The sequence below is a fragment of the Agelaius tricolor genome, unplaced genomic scaffold (genome assembly GCF_023055355.1).
Source record: "Agelaius tricolor isolate 1412-34295 unplaced genomic scaffold, bAgeTri1.0.p SCAF_3, whole genome shotgun sequence".
NCBI lineage: Eukaryota > Metazoa > Chordata > Aves > Passeriformes > Icteridae > Agelaius > Agelaius tricolor.
Window position 1 is genome coordinate 18,678,656 of NW_027269263.1, and position 22,576 is coordinate 18,701,231.

Consider the following 22,576-nt stretch of genomic DNA (forward strand, 5'->3'; position numbering starts at 1 on the left):
GATCTATCATTATTATATTTGTCCAGGTTTCATCATGCCATGGAGTATCTGTATCTCAAATTATTTTTCTCTTGATATGATTATGGACATATTTCCCGTCTGATTTTTTTTTGTAATTTTAATTTCCTTTGATGCTTTAGAATTACTTTTTTCCCCTGTTTCCACTAGCGTCAACAGAAAAGGACTCCTGATGAGATCTCTGCAGGTTTCACAGCATACTGATATCCTCCAAACCCAGAGGAGATTCTACCTCTTCTGTTATTCAACCAAATTTCAACATTTACACAATACTTCATATTTTCAAGAGTAACACAGAACACACACACACAGATCCCATTTATCTTCAAATACAGAACATGAACGCCTTTCCCTACTTCTAAACCACCATGTAAAATTCTGCATTTAGGGGTGCTGCTTGTCACACTTCACAGGAGGTAGAGAGAAAATGGAGAAATCCTCACATTTCCAGGTAAAGGAAAGTATCTTGCCTATCCAATCTTGACATACCTCACTGCACTGCCAACCCTGCCTGTTTAAGCTTATGAAGAGGTCTTAAAAATTTACTCAAATGCAACAAGAAACCCAGATAATCATGTCCAAGAGCAGTCACCAGCCCCAAACTTACACAAGGATGCCACCACAGGACTAGGAAAATCTGGGTGCAGCTCCCCACAAAAACTACTACCATCTTAAACTCCTGTGATGGTATGAAGTAAGTTTTAATCCACGTTCAAGAGCAGACAGACACCTCTCTTGGCCGCAATGCACCAGGCTGGCAGTCTCCAGGAGGTGAGTGTGAGGGACATTTGGTTGCAGGAATAATTTTGGCAGTTCCAGATGAACTGATTAGCTCTGCCAGTTTGTGCTGCCATGCACCAACCATGATAACTGCCATCCCATGCTCAAAGTGGGAAAGGGGCTGTCCAGTGCAAGTGAAACAGTGCAATTAACCCACACTCCTTAAAAAACCAAAAAAAAACCCACCAAAAAAACCACCAAACCACACTTCAGTAAGATATATGTTGACCTATAGTTCAAAGTAAAGTGATAATTCCTGTGTTTTCTATTCCTTCTGATGCTCTGTTCCCACAGAAATCATTCATTCACATCAGGTAGGAATTCAAAGCAGCTGCCCCCTTGCAAAATGTTGGTATCTGATTTGTGAGCAAGCCCTCAGGGCACAAGAAGGATATGGTTACCCATGTGGGCTCTGCTTTCAGGCCCCTATTCTCAGGCCTACAAAGGTCCAGTCATGTCCTCGCAGGTGCCAACTTTCTTCCTTAAGTCAGGAGTTTGCCTACACAGATCAGTACAAACTGATCCCACATTTTGTTTAAAAACAAATTAGCTAAAGCAGTGAAAAACCCCTAACAGGGACACATTTCTAAGAGCTTATGCAGCTTTAAGTTAATTAATGAACTTTGCAGCTCCAAGCTAAGCGGAGGAACGATGAGTAACCGATGAGTAACTGCACGTGGCGATACCTTGTGGAAGGGTGGGAGCTGGGGACAACAACTCAACAAGGAGCAATGTGGTTCAGCAAATGTGACACAGGATGAATTCTTTCAGCAGACAGCAGGTGGTGATCCAAGATCACGGCACTGGAGCGCAAAGAGCAAACACCAGAAATGCACACAAAGGCCTCCTGCTTCCATAAAACTGTCAAAGATCAGTCTGCTCTGTGAAGGAGTGGTTTTGTTTTCCTCATCAGAGAAATGGGTGTAAGTAGAGGGATATGAAAGGAGTCTTATAGCAATGCAGCTCCAGATCTCTTTGGTATTCCTATGCCATAATATGCATAGATAGAAAACCCTAACCAGACAAATAAAAATTATACTCCTGGTAAAGCTAAGCTAGTAAAATTTCTGTATAGATGTGGCAAACTGCCATAAGGTAACTGGTCTGTGTTATCCATAACCCTACTGTGAGTCATCAGAATCAGAGAAAGATGCAGGGAAATGGTACAGCATATAAACATCAATCTCTTAAAAATGCCTTTGAACTCTGCTAACCCCCAAATCACTGGGATGTGGGTATAAGCCTATTAGTGGAATGGGGTTTCTAATACATATGTCTTCACTGAACTAATTTTATGAATCCTCGAAGCAACTGACTTGCAGCTAACAGAGGCAATTAACCTGTTTGTGAAGACCAGAGTTCCAGGCTACAACTGTTTGCTCTCTGCACTAACCTAATCCCTTCTGTAAACAGCAAAAATGTTTGGAGCTGGGATCTGAAGAACCTGTCAGGAACCTGGAGCTGCTGCCCACCCTCAGCTCTCTGTAAGAAAGGGATCCTTCTGAGTGAAGGGAATGCAGGGACCGTGCTGTCCCTCCTAGAAGCCAGGTCATAGCTTCCTGTCAGGGATGCAAACATCACACATGCAAAGCACTGCTCCCTGGCTGTACAAAGACAAGAGAGAAAGGGCTTACCGTACAAGGCTGCTGCTTAGGAGCATGAGAATAATTAATTAATTAATAATGGCCTGTGTTCCACCCCCCTCCCCTTCTCACAGATCAACAAAAAAGCTGCTGTAGCAGGGTCTCTTTTCCAACCCCTTCCAACACAGTCTCCCTTCCCAGTTCTCAGCTGCAGCTTCAGAGGGGTTCTGGCTGGAGCTGCCACCATCCCCCCTCCAGCTGTGCACTCCTGCCCTCTCTCCCCTGCCAGCCTGCCCACCACTGAGCCCTTTCAGCACATATCCCAGGAAAAAAATCACTCACTTTTTATTGCCAGGTTAGTTTTGTTCCCAGTTAAGAGCGCTGAAATAGCCTGGCAAGGAGCTGGAGGAGAACCAGAGCCAGAAAGGACAGGGGGTGGAGAAGCTGGGGAGGGAAGGGCCATGGGCACCAGCACTTGGATGAGCTCAGGCTGCCAGGGAGCTGCAGTCTCCAGCCTGCATTAACCCTCTTCTCAGGCAATCCCACACTTTGCCCGCTGATAACAAATGTATCAACAAGCTAATGGGAACGGATACAATGCAGCAGAAGCGATGCTCCCCACATGCACCAGGAACTCCCTGGTTGCTCCAGCATTATCCCTTGCCCAAAAACCACAGGCTGGGGCATTCATTACACCAAAGACAGATTCCACCCTACACTGGTGGCTCTCATAGCACACAGAACCTACGCCTGGGTTTTTAAAACTCTGCTTTTACTCTTTAGGGCCATGAAGATACTCAAACACGAGACAAAGTGATGTACAGAATACTGAAGTGATGGATTTCCAACACCTGAGACACCCCAAAACAGTGATTTGGCCACACCAACCCTTCAGGTGCCCACAAACATGATACAAGCTCTCTATTCCAAAATGCAGCAATAACACTTCCTCCATTGTGGCCATTTCATTACAGATTAGCTTTGAATGGGAAGAGAGGGTAAAATGCCTACAGAAAAGAAATCTGGGGGTGAAAAGGATATATACAAAGCATATAACCGTCTCATATCCTTCATCTTTGTACAAACCCGTTCCTGGATTCAGAGGGGTATGTGACCCTAACCCGACACCCACTCTCCACATTACAAAGGCATTTCTGTAACTCCAGAGAGCAAGACTGACATGCCTGTGTGTCTGGGACACAAACTGATAAAATCAACACTCTTTCTTGGTGTGGGTTGATCATAAAAGCACCTTGAAGAGGATCACAGTAATAAGGGGTTTTGTATTTCATCTGCACATCTGGAGCTTAATCTTCATTTGATCTATGACACACTGTAGTAATAGAAAAGGATGCTGGATTTTGACTCTACTGTCATGGGCATGAGAGCAATTCCTCCTGAATCCTCCCAAAGACAAACTCTAAACCTAGGTAGTTCTGGAAACATCTGCTGGAATTTTATGGCAGTTTTGTTAAAATAAAGGGAAGTTAAGTTCATGGGTACACTTTTTAAAATTTAAATCACATGTGATCACTCAGGAAACGCCTTTTCCACTGGGTTAAGCCTCAATAAGCTAATCTTGCACCAGTCCAAAAAAAAAAAAATCTAACAAGAGATGCCTGCACTCACACTTGCACCTAGCTAACCATTTAAAGGCATGTCTCCTTCAACTTCCTGGTGCAAGCTTGCACTAGATTATCTAATCTTGCCCTTCCTAGATATGTAAAGCAAGGGAAGAACAAGTTATCTTCCAATACACACTCTGTCATTCCAGGCCACCAAAAAGTGTTCTGTAAAATAAAGCAGCTGGCCTTGGCCTTTTTTTTTTTTTTTAATGTGTTTAAGAACATGTTTATGGAAAAGAAGTTCGAGCCCCCCTTTTGCAGGAAAGGATAAAAGAAAATTATAGTCTTATCTTACTGTTATACACAGGAAGCACTCACTCATCCCTATGCTATCATCACTTCCAGTAATGGCCAACTTTTGCTCTACCCCTATGCACAAACACAGGCTCTCATGCACACTTGGTAAGATGCCCTTGGGCAACCTGCAAAGAGGCTTCCTGTTGGATACAACCAAAGCTTTAGTTACCCAACATTAATAAGGCCCAGGGCCACATCTACTTACCAGCCTGAAATGTATCTTTCAGATTTTAAAAAGCCCTCATTTCTGCTCCTGAAATCTACATTATTCCCCACTCAAAAAAAAAAAAAAAAAAAAAAAAAAAAAAAAAAAAAAAAAAAAAAAAAAAAAAAGTTAAATGTTACTGGCACAAAGGCATCCCACCAAATGCTTTCAATCCAGTCATGCTCTCTGGGGTTGATTAGAGAGAATTGTGCTTCAAGAGACATCAGGGTCCCAACATCTGTTTGCATTCTGCATTAGGAATTAAACTACCTCTGAGAATTACTGGGGAGAAGGGGATAAGGATGGAGAACAAAGGAAAAAGTCACCAGGATGGATACATCCTCAGCAACAAAGCAAGCAATTTAAGAGAAAAGCTCAGGCTCAATTTTTTGGTCCAGATTGGTCTTTTAGCACCTACCCTGGTTGTTCTTCCCATCTCTGCAACTTTCCAAGTGACTATTTTCCACTCAACATGCATAGTCAAACATTCTTAAGGAAAAAAAAGATTTCCATAAGATGACTAGCTTTCAACAAATCAGCATGAAAATAATGTCTCAAAATACCACTAATCAAGTCCTTCATAATCCAGCAGGCACCCAGGGTGGTACAAGCATGTCCCATACAAGAGAGATACTCTTCTGTCAGGCAAAACCAGCTAAGTTCTTTCTCTGGGACCAGAATTGAAATGAGTCACAGCTAAGGAACAGTGTGCTGCAGATGTGTCACGTATGTTTAATCCAAGCTAGCTGCCATCAGCTATTCAGCAGATTAGCAAACCAATCACACTCTCCATTGCATGACTGTGGATCCTCTCTCAGGGAAGCAGCAGAAACCAGAGGCCAGTCATGGGGAAGGAATGGGTAACTGCTTTTCAGGAGAGGTCCATGGTTGCAGCAGGATATCTGGGCACTATATGATACTTTTGATGGCACAGAGGGCCTGCATGTGCTGGGTTTTCTTTTTTCTGCATTACTCCAGAGACAGCTAACCAATGGTTACCGGTGCTCCTTAGAAAAAGAAGGGCTACAGCGCATGAAAATATAACAGGGAAGAAAATACCACCTGGTCCCACAGTATCTCTTGACCAGGTTGGCAAGGTAGTGTCACAGTTACCGTCTCCTCAGCTAATTCTGCAATCAGATTGCTCAGTTCAAACAGCTTTGTTTCAAAGGAGAGAGTAACTCACCAGCTGATGTATTTCAGAAAACCAGTATCTGCTTCTCCAACCCCAATCAAGGACCTAGCTGGACAGATAAGCAATTTTTCATCACGTCTCTGCTCTGCAAATGGACTATTGCTCTGCATCTGCAAGTACATCACCAAATCTCAGTGAGCGTGGAGAGTTACTCCTGCAGCCTCAAGAACTCAGATGGCTTTCCTCAATGTTTAAATCCTCGTGAAGTTCACTCAGCCCTTTAGAAAGATTTGTATCTACTTTAGTGACAAGGATTTCTCAAAGCCCTCGCTATGTAACACAGCTATCTGCAATAGACTCTTCCAGATCTCTCTATATTTCCAGTGCTCTTCTAGGAAGGATTTTGAAGATCACTGTTGGTATCAGGCTTTCCTGTCCTTCTCTTCCCTGCTGTGAAGGCAATGAGCTGAAGGAAGTAGTGAGCTGTGCAGAGGGGCTGCTCTGAGCTGACCTGGCTCCTGGAGGAAGGACAAACCTCCAAGCCCTGTCAGGCAGCTTCACGTACACTGGCCCCTTCAATTCCCCAGATTTCAGTGGACAGCAGGGAAGTCTTCCCGCCTGCCTGCACTAACTCCAGCACCATACAGAAAAAAAGCAGCCCTGCCTCTGCTGCCAGAGCAGGAGGAGGAAAAAGGGAGAAAGCGCCGGGAAGGGGAGAACACATCTGGAATCAATTGGAGAGTGCTGAATGCCTTGGAAAGAACTGCAGAGCTGGCAGAAACCATAGCGAGGAGCCGCGTGTTCGGACGTGACTCTGCAGCAAAGGTGGAGAACGAGACGTATGCAGCATATTTAAACACAAAACCAGAGCTCCTCTTGAGGCTCTGGGGTTTTTTTCATGCAAGCAGCTAAACGGCTCAGCCCTGTCATATTTTCACTGCCACTGGCCTATCATGGTACGCTCAGAATTCAGTACAGAAGACAGGAGATGAGATGAGGCAAAGGGGACCCATCTGTGTCTCGAGTACCAGGACTCAGTCACGCAGCAACAACATTATATCAAGCTGCTCTCAGGGTGCAGGGCGGAGGAAGTCTGTGACTGACTTGGCACATATTTCAGAACAGAAATTTGATGGTTTAAAAACACAGATTTCTTCCCACAGTTACTTTCCATTCCAGCATTCTCCTATCTCTTGCTAGTCATTTGTTCCAAGAGTAGTTTTCCATTTTCAAAGAAGCCTCCACTGTGTGTCCTGGAAAGCAGAGGTTCTGGAAAGGAGCAGAGAGCCATAGAGATGCAACTCACCAGTGCAGAAGCCTGGTACAGAGAGTAACTACAGCTTTCAGATATATTACCAACCTGAGCGTGTGGGAAGCATTGCTACTTGGGTATGTGGCCTTGGCCAGACAAAAAATAAGATATATGCTTCATTTTGCAAATTTTAAAAATGGAATTTAAAAATTCAGAAGGGAATATGAAAGAGCTACATAAATGACCCCAAGATTGGAAAAAGCCACATGGCCACACACTGAAAACCTTGAAAAGCCCAATTTATTTTGCTTATCATGAAAAAAAAAAGTGATAACTGATTATTTTATTAAAGTATATTAATTGTGAAGAACAAAGTACATGCTAATAATATTTAATCTAATGAAAAAAGTCATCAAGAAAACCAATAGCCAAAAGCTGAGTCTGATAAATTCAGCCCTGGTAAAAGACACCATTTCATTTTGTTTACTAATTTCTAAATGACAGTCATTAAGTCAGCAGGTAAGAAGGACTCAGTCTTTTCAATCTTTTCTGGGTTTTGTGCTGAAAACATTACATCACCCAAAACAGACGTACCTGAGTGAGACATAACGGCCTACAATGCAGGTACAGCCAGAAGAGACAACCTAAAGCCAGATCTATACAACAATATCCTGGAAAGCTACAAGAACTGGTGGAAGTCAATGCACATAAATTAAAGCTGATTAAACTAAGCAGTATACACATTTATAAGCATAATAACCTCACCTCATGGAGAGGAACAAGCTGTTGAAAAGCATAGGTGCAGTTTAGTGTACCACCTAATATGACAAACTACCAGCTGACCTTGGAATCAGGAGCTGCTCTTCCCCTCCCCGGCTGTTGTGAGATCCAGTCATGCCACAGCCACTGCCAGAAAATTAATCCAAACAAAAGTCATCTGTTTGGTCATAAACTCAACTGTCTCGCTCTGGATCTGCTTAAGCACAATGCCCAAAGCAGTGAGGAGGCTGAGCATATGGCTGGGGCACAGAGACAGGGGAACTGTTCTTCTCACAGCAGCCCACAGTTACACTACATTAAGTGCAACTTTGAAATGCACCTGAAAGCCACTTCATCCCAGAACAAGAGGCTAGATGGACATTTATCATATGCTATTGCCACTACCTGCTTCACTTGTACTTAACTTCTAGAGCATCCCTACATAAGCCAGCATAAAGCTGGTTCATACACAGTGAATTTGTCGAGTATCTGAGGAAAAATTTTCCCATTGTTACAAAATCCTTTTAAAGCCTCTTTTTCCCAGGCCTTTCAGCTAACGTACGCTTACCACATTCCTACTGTAACCACGAACCAGTACAGACCTCTTCCCTGCACAGGCCACCTGCACAGCTCATAGGTAAAGCTCGAGGTGAGCAGCACATCTGACCACCTTTCAAGTGCCTTTTCCTGGACTGGGTATCACTAAAGCAGCTCCTGCAGCCCCCACACTCAGCAGCACCATTGGAAACCTGCTGCTCCCTTGCCACCACCACGTCAATGCCCTGGGACACATGAAGCATGTGCTGGTTTATCAGTAGCAACATGCAAAATATTCACATTAAACTACTGCTTATCACTGGCACTGGTACTTTTAAACTGCTCTATTTTACTGAAGCTAAATCAATAAACCTTAAAAGCTAAATTGAAATAAGAGCATCTCATGTCAGGGCATGTCTGTCAGCATCTGCAGCTCCCATAATATATTATTGCGTGAGTTCCCAGTAAATTGACCCCTCCATAATTCTCAGCAGATCCCCACCTTCCACAGCCAAGTGCATTAAAGGTCCTTTTTCTCCTGCCTCCTTGCAACACCTACAGAAAGACAAAAACACAGGCTATGCAAAACTTAAACCCTTAAACCCAAGCCAGTTGGTTTGCCCTTCTGTACATCCCCTTTCACACTCACAGTGTCAGGCTAAACAAAGCCCCTCACTCCAGGATACAGGCCTGGAAAAAAAAGCATTAGCATCTGGCAACCAAGAGCAGCACCCAGCATACAGGCCTGAGAGCAAATACAAGTCTCTGGCACGAAGAGGAAACACTGGGACATATGCCTGAGTGCTCCTGTCAATCTTGCAGTGGGGGAATGCCCGATTTTTTTTTTTAATATATTTTTATCATATTACTGAAAAGAAATGCCAGGGACTGCTGTGGCCCCTGTCCCTTGAGGCTCCACTGCTGCCATCAGGCTGCACTGCCTTTGCAGCAATGAATATTTAAACAGGGCAATAAATATTTCAGAGCACATTCATCCCAATAAGAAGTCTACTACCATAAGAGAGATGAGACAACCACACAGGGCCGGAGCCACTCCCTCTTCTGCCCCTCTGGCTCCCACACTGCCTGCCCTTCCTTGGCCCTACTTCCCTCCAGCCCTCAACAGGCACCTGACAGCCTCAAATATTCATGAGCACAGTTCCAGTTACTTTCCAAACAAGCAAAAACACCTGTGAAAAAAGTAACAAGGTGCTCTCTTTCCACAGAGGTGCAGAACACAGCTAGATCATGCTTTGCTTTCATCTCTCCTGGGGTTTCTGGCTCTTGGGCGCTCATACTCGGGAAGAAAATAATTTGCTTGAAGACCCCACAGGGTCTTAAATCTTTAAGTATTGCACCTTAAAAGAGAAAAAATCCTAACAGCACCAAACCCAAAGCTCAACCAGCACCTGGTTGAGAAACAGTATGTGACAATCTGTCCTTACTCCCCACAACTCCCTTCCTCAATTTCAGCAGCGCATTTATTCAGGCATTTCTCGGGTATGAGCAGCTCCACTAGCCTCTCAGTGGGATACTAACAGACATGCACACCTTGGCCATCACTGGCACAACTAAAATCAGCTAGAAATCAAGTTTAGGATGTAACAGAAAACCCATTCATTTACTCAGCTATCACCTGCTTGTCATTCATGTACTGGGGACTATTTTGACTATGACAGTGATAAAAGCTTTGGGTTTGTAAGTAGGACCTTAGTTATGCTCTCACCTCTAAGCTCCTTGGTCTTTAAAGATAATTTCAGGGGGTAACTAATACTCTTCAGAAAATCAAAATCACATATAAAGACATTTATTGAGGATCAAATTTGTAGGGCCACGAAACCATGCAACCAGACTCAAAAATTATCTTTTGTAGCAGCTTCCACTGCATATCTACCTAGATTCAAAAGACCTAAGATATTTGCTGCTCACAGAGCATATGGACAAGGCTTCAGAGAACAAATACACCTACTCTGAGTGAAAGGAAGCCAAAAAGACACCCTCACAACCAGCAACCAAAGGGTTATCCTGAATGACAGACACAAGCTAGTCTGCCCTGGCTAGCTGAGCTACACCATGGCATCTCCTTTCCAGGTAAAAGCTTTCATTAACAGCATACAGGAAGAAAGTAATCTCTGCCTTTATTAGCACCCATGGACCATCTTTAAAGGACGATGGTAACCAAACCACAATCACAATGTGTCACATGCTGCCAAAGGTGCCCCTTGGGCTGCACAAGACACTCTTCATACCTGGATCCTGGCCCAGCTCAAGGTACAAGCTGGGCACCAAATGGCTCTGCCCTGCCATGGCTTGGGCACAGCAGGGAGTGTGCAAGGGTATGCGACAACTCAGCAAGGTCTGCAGATGCAGTCTTGGATTAAACTGCTAAATTCCCCTGCAGTCTCATTTCAGCTGCTTTTAGACCTCTGAAGGAGAACAGCCAGGTCTTTGCTATGTGCAGGAAGGGCCCTGCAGCACTCTGAGTGAGTTTTCTACCGCAAGCCAGAACTCCTGCTATTTCCTCCTTGGTTCTCATAGCCAAGGGAAGAGACCAAGGCAACCCCCAAGTGCTGAGCAGCGCTCTTGGGATGGCCAGTTTCCTATTAATGAAATTCTCTCATCCTCCTGCTCTGTGGCATGAAACAGCTCCAAAGTGAAGTACTGAACCATCAAACAGCAAAGACTCTTTCCAGACAGCATTACAAGGAAGAGCACCTGCCTACTGATAGGTGGGTCAATCACCCACCACCACCCTCTGTCCCTTCTGCTCCTGAAAGAGCAGCAGCATCCCTTGGTCAAGACTGGCCATCAGTCACGCCACCAAAAAGATGCTGTTTACATTAAAAGCATACAATAGCAGTCACAGCAGTGTAATTCAGAGACTGACAACAATCCCGCTGCTTTGCCAGTGGTGAGTCCTGGGATTTTATATCTCTCCTTCTAACTACCACCCCAGCTGTCCTTCATATATCACTGAAACGAAAGGATCATCAGAAGTCTGGATCTGGCAACCTGGCCCAAAAAACACCTTGTACTTTCCTATCTTATTAAAAGACCTCATACACAGAGAAAGGAAAACATCTTGGAAGATGAGCAATTACCTCACCAAGTAATTTAGAGCAGGAGCCACCATTTTACAGCAGACATCAAAATAATGAGCACTCCTCTGCTGACTGTGCAGCTCTGTGTTATTCCCATGATGGGCTGCATACCCAGCAGCATGTTAAACATGGAAAAAGCAGCATCTGATCCCACTCAAGAATAAAAAAAAAATACATTTTTGATACGATACAAGAAGTGTTAGAAAGGAAAACAACATTTAATTCTGTGGCTCCTGAGGACCTCTCATGACTCAGAAAATAAATGCAAACAGATGAAAAAGTTAATTTGGATCATATCAGCTTCACTGGCATGCAAAGGGCAGAGCAGGCACCCTGGGGAGAGGGAGGGAAAGATTTGCCATAGATCAGGTTACTATCGCTGACAACTGACCTAAAACGCCACAAGATTCGACCAGACCCTACCCGATCTTCTAATTTTCAAAGGAGCTACCGCCTCCTTTAAGAGATACAATGTGTGAAACATGTAACACTGAGGTGGGGGAGGAAGGAGATCCCGCAGCACAAGTATGTAAGTGGTCCAGATAATAATCCTCACCACGTTAAGAACGAGCCCAATTAACTGAAACAAGAACAAAGCAGAAGTGAGTTGCTCTTTTGAAGATGTAGAATTTTCAGTGCAAAGCAATGAGGAGATAAGGAACCAGAATAATCTCTCCACAGTCTGAGGCTACTGCATGGAACAGACAGGCAGTTGCCCTGTCCTAAAAAGATGCTCCTTGAAAACAGATGTCCATCTGCAACCCAACACACTCAGCTTGGGAATTTAGAGACCCAGCTTGCTGTATGGGCTCCATGGTCTCATTCCCTGGATGGGCCAGCACAGCCCACAGACACTGTTGTCAAACCTGAGAAATGCTGTTCAGCATCAGCCCTCAACACTTGCTTTTAACTCAACCTCATTTGATGGGATCTGAACAGCCCATCATCACAAACTGAGCTTTAGTTCTGTCCTATTAAATTTTTAGGAAGGGTTTCTACTCAAAAGTGGCCAACAACATGAGTAGTAGCCCACAGTAGCCAATATATTCATTGTTAACAGAAGTGTCCTTGATTTGTTAGGCCTTCAACATCCACTAGATGATTCACAGGAAGACTGATACATCTGGGAAACTTCCTTTAAGTTCTTTGCAATGAAAATTACTCTTTTAGCTTCCTCTTGCATGTCTAGGACTTAAAGCCTTTTCAGAGTTTTTCGGTATTTGGCACCACAGGGCACAAGGACCACCTCCATTTTACAGCCATGGCTGATGATCATAAAGGAAAAAGTTTAGTGCTCTGCTTCTGCTGGGTACTACCAACATCACACCTAATCAACAGATTCACCTCCATGCACTTCTGCAAGAGCAGGGCCACCACAGCTGACCTCACATGAGGGCACAGGAACAGCTCACACAGGCACAGTAATCCCCTGGCAGAAATTTGGGACAGACACAGCTGAAGGCAATTCCTGAACCACTTCACAGCTGAACTCTTGAAGATGTCCCTGCTCATTTCAGAGGGGTTGGACTAGATAACCTTTAAAGATCCCTTCCAACCCAAATCATCCTATGATTTTAAGGTTTTATGATTGGCTACAGGAACACTCTTCTGCTAGGATTGTCTGAACAGTAGCCAGGAGGCTCATCACAACTCTGCATTTAAACCATGTCACTGGATCTCAGAATAATTATGTAGTGACACACACAGCCTCACAGCTAACCTAGAGGCCTACTACACTTTTGAAAGCCACTACAGCCCTCTACAAACGCCCTAGAAGAATGAAATTCATCTTCCTGTATGCTCTTCCAAAACATTAGCAAATTCCTATTACTCAGTTCTAGCTATTCTTCTTCTCTGTGTTACAAATAACACAGCTCAAAGTTTCCTACCCACCCACTGGGGAAAAAAAAAAAAAAGCCACTGGCTCTCTACACAGTTCTGCTTTAAGAAGAGGTCTGGCTGGGAGATGTGTTCTTGGCCATGTCAGCTGCTAAGCAGGACCCCAGCCACCGATCAGGCAGGGAGGCTTGGAGCTGGCAGGCAGGAGGGCCAGGCAGGCATGGATCTGAACGGAGACACTCGGGTCTGCAGCCTTCAGTGCAGCTTTCTCTTGACTTCTGTGCAACATTTGCAGTAACTCCTGCAGCTCACTGTCAAAACCAATTAAGAGTACTCCTAACAAAAACCAAGAAAAGTTCCTGAGAAATCACAGTTGAGCTGAAAGGGACAATAAAGTCACTGCCTTTCTCACCTCCTCACAGCAGGGCTTGCTAGAAGACCTTCATTTTGTCTAGGGCCAAAGTCACCATCAGGCTGCTCAAAGCTACAGTTTCAGACTTGATGGAGAACAAGGATCATGGATCTTTAATCTGCTTAAACCCGATTTAGATTCATCTCATTGAATAAGAAAAAGTATTCAGAAGTCTCGCTTTCTGATGAAGCACTGAGATCTCCACAGTATTTTTTCCACCCTTCAGAAGTCCATGTTCCCAGATAAATTCACTCACACCCTTGCAGCATTTTGATCAAAAGAGGCTTTGAAGGGCTAGAGTCCCTCAGAAAAATTCTCTTAGGATGAAGATTTGCAACTGGCTTTGGATGACCTAAATTCTTTCTGCCACTAAGAGAGTCAGCCCCTCCTTGACTACAGCACCTCATCAGTCACACTTGGTGTATTCACAGTCTGTCACCCATGTCCCTGTGAAGGACACACGGAGCAAGGAACTGTCCAAAGTTCTCACCACAGCCTTCAGTCACCACCTTCCTCATTCCTCTATCTCACCATACTACACTCTTTCCCACAGATTGGCTCCATCACACAGTCTAACATGATTCTGAAAAAGTATTTACACCTCCCCAACCAAACTCATATAAAAAGGACTCCTGGAACTACTTTGCCTCCCTTTCCCACTGCTTCAAGATAGAATGCTTCATCCTGGAACAGGGTGGAAACAGACCTGAGAAAGGATTTGTAAAGCCAATGTAGCAACGTTAAATAGCATCACGCACAAAGAAAAGCAAAAGGGAAAGTTAAAGCAAACAAATCTGCATTAAATATTTGAGTACAAAGCAAAGCTAACACAGCACAATATCTTATAGTCAGCCAACAAATTGATTAATTCACTAATTTCACCAAATTAACATGCTATTCCTTCTATACCTCCTGATTTAGGCTGGAAGAATCCTTTTTAAGTTTAGATCGATTTAAAACTATGCCTGTTGAAAATGAAATCCTTTCACTTGCTGCCCTATTTATCTTAACCACATTTTATAAAGCAGGAAGGAACACACACTGCAAAAACAAAAGACTTTCATACTCTTGCTCTCTAATATTCTGAAGTACTTTGCATAATTGTTCAGTTTTGATAACCTCCTTTCATATGATGCCAGAGCAAAAATGAGAAAAGCTACAAAGAACAACAAATCAAATTAATGGTTTCACTCTTCATGGAGGGTACACTAGACAAAGGAGGACTAGTACTATCTAAGAAATCCAAACTCCTCTCCAAGGCATTTTTAAATCAATCTTTTAAAGTAATTTAAAGCAGGTTTTGCTATTAAGACTGGAGGGAGAGCATAGGCCTAGATAAGAAGCTTCAGTGAGACCCGATAGGTGAATGATGGTCTATGCACTGCGTAGGTCAAACTCTGATTATCTACATCTTGGCTAATCAAAAGCAATTATCTGAAAGTCAAATATGCCCTCCAAGTCAGGTAACTCATGGAGACAGGACTTATATACAGCACACAGAAATCCTAAACTCCACAGGACCTCAACTGCAGACACTATGAATTTTAAGCAGGATAACCAGGAGGACAGTTCAGAGGGTTTTAACCATACTCAAGACTCCAAGCCTGAGGGCAGACTTCAGAAGCTAGAAAGATTACCCTTGCAATTACTTGGACATTTTTGGTGCATCCATGCACCCTCAGATTACAGGCTACTTGGAGTGCAATTCCAGTTAGGTATTTAGAGACTACTTGGGGTAAAAATCTCCATTACAGGCAGGGCTGGTAAAGCCAGGCTGTTTACTTCCCATTGTAGGACCCAAAGTTCAGTTATTAAAATTCCAAGATACCATTCAAATTGAATTTTTTTCATGCTATTTACAAATTATTTTGGAGTTGGTGACTTTTTTTGTTACTTAAGCCATAGCAACCCAATCCAAGAAAAAAGTAGGGGGCATATTTTGTCTTGTTTATGATTAAGAGAGGAGGAAACCACCACATATGCTTTCAAAAGTCTAAGAGAACTTATTACTTACACAAAAATTTGCATTTCAGGAATCTATATTTAGATCACCAAAATCATGCCAACATTATAACAAAAGTATGGAAAATTACAGCACCTGTCTTACATTTAATCAATCTCCCAGTAAAGCTATATGCAATGGTCAAAAAAGGCTAGAAGATAGAAAAGAAAGAAGTAACAGTATGCAAAACCTGCCAGAAATGAAAGAACCAACCCCTTCTTTATATTTCTCACAGAAAGAGCAAATGGTGGCAATAAGCTTTATGTTAGATACTAGGAAAGACTTAACAATGCTCAGAAAGGCCAGCAGTGGCATTGCAAATACTTTTAAGGCAGGTTACTTGTCATCAGGAATAGCTTAGATACTGTTTATTCTAACAGGAAACAGAGATGCTCTTACGGGTGGCTGGTAGTGCCCCTTGCACCCCATTTTCTGTGATTTTATGCTCTGATTTGGACATCATCCTCAGCTTCACAGGAGATACTGGCCAGGTCAGATCTAGGTCTGGAGATCACTGACAGCAGGGAAATTATCCACCTCCAGTACTTTGCACCATCTCCTTTGCAGGGATGATGTAACATCAAGGAGCAGTTACCCACCTCAAATCCAAAAAAACCAAGAAACAGACCTGTAAGTACAGCAGGAGAAAATTAAATTGAGACAAGAAGCCTGAGCACTATCAGCACAGGCAGCGACAGGGAGCAAAGAGATAGAACAGACAAGTATGACTGCAATAGGAACAGAAAAGGCAAACTAAATGAGGAATGAAGGGAGTGGGTGGAGAGTTAAAAAAGCCTATGACAAGGAGAATATAGTGAGGACAGGGAGGAGGAGGAGGAGGAGGAGGAAGAAAAGCAAAGAATTAGCAGGTCTAAAAATCAGCTGAGAAGGAACTGAAGGGATCAAAGTAAAGTAGTCGTCTGGCAAAACAGGAGGGCACATAACTGGAGAGGAATGGAGACTGGGAGAGTATGGATATGGTATGGCTTGTATGGGACAAGCTACTGACCAGGCATCATGGGGAGAGGATGAGAGGAAGAAGCAACCATCTGTCCTCCAGTGATGAAGGGCAGAGGTGAGACAGGAGAGATCATACAGGGGTGGAAGAGAGGGCAAAATGTGCATACCAGTGTAGACCCCCAAAGCCTAAACCAGAGCCTAATATTGCAAAACGTCACCATTCCTCTGCTGTCAGCAAATATACAAAACCAACTGGCAAACACAGATCAAGCTGGTCTGCACAGAAAATGACAGCTAATTACATAGTCAGTCAAAGTGGCAGAGGTCTGTGGGCTGTATCTGGGACGGCCAACTCTGCCACTGATAACTTGCAGGGGTCATCATGGTGCCACATACACTGAAGCTGATGGGGACAGTTAGAGGGTTGTCTGTTTTTTCTTTTCTTTCTTGCAGAAAAAAATAGCATACAAACATGTGATTAAAGACTATCATAAATAGCCACAGAAATAAAGAGAACAAGTGAAGGTTTCTTTCCCAACTTAAAATACAGAAATGCCATGTAGTTGAAATGCCTCCCCATTACCATCTTGATCATTCTCAATTCAGTTTAAGAATATTGCTTAATGAACAGTTTTGCAGAGAAAAAATAAAAAAGATCAGGTATTAAGTAAAGCACACTGTTGAACAGCATTTGTTTTATTTTCTTTTATGCAGGCAAAACACATTATTTTTTCCAAAAGCTTACAGCCGAGCATTAATTACTCTGGCTTCCATGAACCCTACAAAATCAGCCTATACATCTCCTGCCCTCATTGGTCACAGCACAGCTTCCAACAGCCCAGCAAAAAACCATCCTACACAGCAGAGGATCATAAGTGACTCTACAGGAGCATACCAAAATACTTTTGGTAGGAAAATTAACATTTCTCTACTCTGATTCCAGAGAACACGTCTGATAGAAAGAATACTGACTACATCCTTTTAAATAGTATTCTATTTAAAAGAAGACAGGCAAATTAACCATCTCCTCCCTGGTACTCAGACCTCCAAGGAATGCCTGTTAGTGAAGTCTGTGACTCTGCAGCTGGGAGGTAAGTACATTAAAGAACTCATTGCAAAGGGGTACCCAACTGCACACACCATTTGCTGGAAATGGGTCTAAAACAGGAACAGGGAGCATTTTACCTGAAGCAGTCACTAAGACCAGAATCCACGTCTAAAAAACATCACACACAGAGACACCCAGTGCAGACCCCTTTTGCACTGGTGCTAGAATTTTATAGTAGAAGGCTGCTCAATACTAATTGCAATAGAGCCATCATGAATTAATAACCTGAAGGGAAAGATGCTGCTGGTTTAAAGAGCCTCCCATTTTTGCAACCTTGAACTTTTGTAATTTTTGGTAGCTCACTACAACCTCTTTACTGATCCAGATACTTCATAAATTAATAGTTCTTAAAATACAATTAAAACGGTATGTTAAATTTACACAGCCTTGGCAATCAAATATCACAGACAACTTAGGCATCCTCATTTCTCAATTCCCGGGGATAACCACCTAGTCACCTGCAGAAGACATGCACTAGGGAGCAGCGAGGTTATTTCTAGGACGGGACTCAAGGAAATGGCAGTGCTGTATCAAGTTGCTTTTCTCCATCCTGCCTAGGAAATGTTGAATAAAGCTTCTGCCATTCCAAGGCAGGTCTACAAACACCTGCAGTGGTTTACTTCTACTCCAATGCATCTCAAAGTGCTCAGCACAGGAGGCAAACAGAAAAATACTAAAAAACCAGGTTTTGACAGGCCCCACTGACTTTTAGGCCCTTAAGTGTATGCCCTTCTCAACCAGCAGTTAAATCTCTAAGTATAACAACAGTTACAAACACAACCCATAGCCCCACCTCAAGCAACTATGTCCTAATATCAGGGAAAGCGAGATGCAGATTAACCTTTGCATTCCCAAGGGATAGTCTCCTGGAAAAGTGATTGGACAGGATTTCTCTCACACAAACCTCTGATGCTGACATGGTGTCTTGCAGCACTAAGGAGAAGCCCTAAGATATACAGCAGAAGGGAATGAAAAACTAGGGGACAGGTATAGGCACTGAGTCAGATACCATGTAAACAAGCACCATTTCTTGAACAGCAAAGAAAGGGCAGAAGAAAGAACAGCAAAGAAAGAGCAGAAGTCCACAGACAGAGAAGAGAGCGATTCCCTTCAGACAGCTCATGCAAGTTTGCAAGATAACACCAAAACACAGAGCAAGCACCAAGGACTACTGAACTGAAAGGAAAGGGACATGCAATCCTCAAAGCAGGGAAAAGGGACAGGGAAATAATGGTAGGTCCTAACAGAAGTCCAAGAGGAAAAAAGGGGGGGCTTCTACTACACACAGATAAAGCTTTTCTTTCTTAATTCTTTCTTTTAAAGGAGCAGGGGAATTCTGCAGCATCCAGCTTGCCTGGAGGGGAACAGAACCTAAAGCAGCCGTAAGGGGATGGGATGGGGGAGGCCGTTCTGGGACTCAGTCTCCCTCGCAGACAGTTCAGACAAAGGAGGATGGTCTCCTATAATGGGATGCATTGTACATTTTTAGCTAGCACAAGGTGGCTGTCGTGACAGGGTTCCCCATCTCCTGTCTCCCCCCCTCAACTACACACCCCTGCATGATCCCAACATGGAACACAAAGATCTGTTTTATCACACCATTACTGTAATGGGAAGTAGAGAAAGACAGGGAAATGGAATGAGGCAGAGGAACGAAAAGGAGACAGAGCAGCCTTTAATGAGTCAGCCGCTGCTCTGATTTAAATAAGATCTCCATTTAAGGAGCACTGCAATTGTTGGGTTTTCTTAATTTAAAAAAACAAATCACTGACTAAGCAAGCAACTTTTGGCTGCACAAGTTGTCTCACAGCTACACGCAGGGTCTGGGAGGGAAAGGGTTATAGAAGGGGGAAGGGAAAGGGAAGAAAACCTCTGGAAAAAATGAGACTGCTTGCTGGTTCATTTTAACAAGGACATAAATTAGTCTCAAAGCCACAAACGCCATCACCTCCCTGAGCCCTGGGCAGAGTGTAGCAAGTCAAACACGTGCCAAGATAAACGGCACTGGCTGGAGCCTCCAAGGGGTGCTGGGGGGAACAAGAGGGGGCATGCTGGCAGGCAGGGCAGCAAAGATGCTTCAAATGGTGCCACAAAATGGAGACTGGTGATTCTACAGCTGCACAAAAGCAGACTTTCTGATGTTTCTGCTTACACCCACATCAAAAGCTGGGAACTCAAGACAGATAAAGAAGGAAAAAGGGGTGCTGAGGTCAGAAAATAGCAGTTCTCCAAGGTCTGGCTTTAATTACCACAAGCAGCCCTTCCTCCTCCTATCTTGGAAGAAGGCCCGCCAGCGGGCAGCAGCCCAGGTGAAAGGTTCCATCGCTGAGAGCAGGGAGGGGAGCAGACAATGGCGGGGGGATTCATTACAAAGACACACACACACACACACACTCAGCACTGCCGGCTGCCACATGGGCTGGGGGGACCCCTTAAGGAGGCAGCAGCTCCCTCCCCACTCTCTGAGATGCTCGACACCTTCCCCCTCTCCCAGCCCTGATGGGAAACAGATTTGGAGGAAAACGCCAGCAAGGCACTGGGCTGTCCAAGAAAGGGAGGGCTTTGTGCTCCACACAAGCCAGCAACCTCAGCATGCACCACACAGAGAAAAAGCCTTTTAGCATATAATGCCCATCCACAGAAGACTCTCTCTTTTATCTGCAATTAGTACATAATGTACTGGGCCTCGTTTAACACTCATTTTCACTGATTTAGGATTAAGGGGGATAAGGCTAAGGTACTATCTGTTAATGAATCTGAGCTCTTACTCTCATTAGCAATTTTTGTTTCCTCTTTTTCAAGCATATTTCTACTTTCCAGCATCTCCCATTTCTTTCCATCGCTGTTTCTAGTCTTGCCACTCCACACACTCTTATTTATTCTGTTCTATCAGCTTGTCATGCCTATGCAGAAAGAAGCTCATCTCCCAGATCTCCAAGGAAGACAGCAGGCTTGCTCCTTACAATGCAAGAGAACTCAGACCAGGTAGGCAATGTTTTCTAGAGACTGAATGAAACAGAGCAAGATTGTAGCAATGCTGAATTCATTCAGTGGCAATTACCAGCTTAACATACCAACAATATTTACTTTTCATAAATGAGACAGAGCCCCAAGGAAGCAAGTTCACAGGTTTATGTAATGGCACTCCACTGCTTCAAACAAAACTGCCGAATAAGAATAATGTGGCTGGGGACATTGTCTTGAATGTGCCACGCTCCTTCAGCCCCACACTTGGCCAAACCTGCAGTGACTGCTAAGGACCAGACTAGCAGCCAAATGATTCCCCTGAGAGAAGGCAGCACTCTGCTAGAGCCAAATTCACCTGTGCTGTCTTCCTCAACTCTGTGTACAAGGGCTACCCATCGTTCATCTGGAACCCCAACTGAAACACAGTCCGAGTTCTCCTCTCCTACTGTTTTTTTAATATGCATCTTCTCCAGCATCACAGCATGTAAATACACAATGCAAATCCTGAAAACCTATACTAAATAGCACATACTCTTAAGACAATCGTAATTCAAGGTCAAATAGTACAATAACACAAAGTCTTGATACCTCCTTCCCCACGTCAATAAATTAAGAGTCTCTGTGGAAGACAGATTTCCCTGGAGTCTATTAGGATATCCTAAACCTTTAAATGAGTTTATACCCTCCCCTGTTTCAGCCAGTACTTCAGTAGAATCTCATCCTTCCCAGCTCTGCACATCCCCAAGCCTGGGTCCTGGTGACTGCACTGCACAGACACGGGCTCCAAGCATGACGGCTGTGGCTGAAAGCACATTTTAACACAAGACTGTGCAGAACAACTCTCTGAAATGTGCACACCTGCAGCTTAAGGGCACACACCTCCATCTGACCAGGCACACTCAGCACACAGCAAAACACAAATGGACGCTGACTGTGGAGACACAGCTTTCCAGCATCGCTTGCTAAACTAAATATAGGTACAGAAAGCCCCACGAGATTTCTGCAGAGCTCGTCTGTCTCAGAACAGAAAGCCTTGGTCCAGATAAAAAGGACTCTCTAATGGAAGGGACTAAACAGCAGAAGCAGAAGGTGGGGCTTGGGAGCCTGGGAAGATACCTTTAGAGTGACAGAGACCTATTTTGCAGCCGCTGACAATCAATGCGAGAGGAGAGAGGGAAAGGGTCAAAGTGGGTGCTACTTCTCACAGCAGATTCAATCTGAGTTAGGCACCAGTGAAAGAGATGCCCCTTGTAGTGGGACATGCAGGATCTCAGCAGCAGCTAGTGAAGGGGGCTTCAGCCAGAGTTAAGGAAAGCCAAAAAGGCAGTATGCATCTATTCTGAAGACCTGCAAAGCTTTACAGAAAAAAAGCACTTGTGAAACCCAGATTTGAAGAAAAGTTCCTTCTGAGAGTCCTTCCCTCCACCCCCTTTGGGAATATCCCCCAAAGGCTTCCAGCTCTGCAAGGCACTGCAGGGACATTATATAATGCCTAACTCCAAAGGATTCCAGCTCCACGATGCCGCTTTCCTACTCCTCCCTCCCTTTGCCCGCTCCCTCCGGTGGCGAGTTGCATATGCCATGCCAGGAAAAAAAAAAAAAAAATTCAAAATCCAAAAGCATACAGTAGCCTTAAAAGGCGAGCACTGTCCGACGAAAACCCTTTGCGGTGGATGCGCGATGGCCCTGGCAGCTGGGCGCGCTCCTCAGGAAACGTCAGCCGCTTTCCCCCGAGAAGACACGGGCAGCCCCACGCCTACAGCTATCTACAAGGGCTTCCCGGCCCCCGCGGTGACCGGCAGCCGGATGGAGAAGTGCCGGGGAAGCCGTACACCTTCGGGATCGGCCGTTCAAAGGCGGGTTTAGCCTAACTCGAAGCAGGGGCAAGCCGTGCCCCTCGCGCACTGCTCTCTCTAGAGGGCACTGCGAGGCTGCTCCGGGCAGGGGGACCGCAGGAACCCCTTCCCCAAAGCTCCCACCGCGGGTGCCCGGCGCG

At 44.3% G+C, this 22,576-nt stretch overlaps 1 protein-coding gene across 20 annotated transcripts in view; it reads right to left on the bottom strand.

Moving 5' to 3' along the window:
* The window catches only part of RBFOX2 (RNA binding fox-1 homolog 2), a 171,221-nt gene that overhangs the window by 63,765 nt on the left and 84,880 nt on the right, over window positions 1-22,576 (bottom strand). The gene's annotated exons all lie outside the window — the stretch shown is intronic.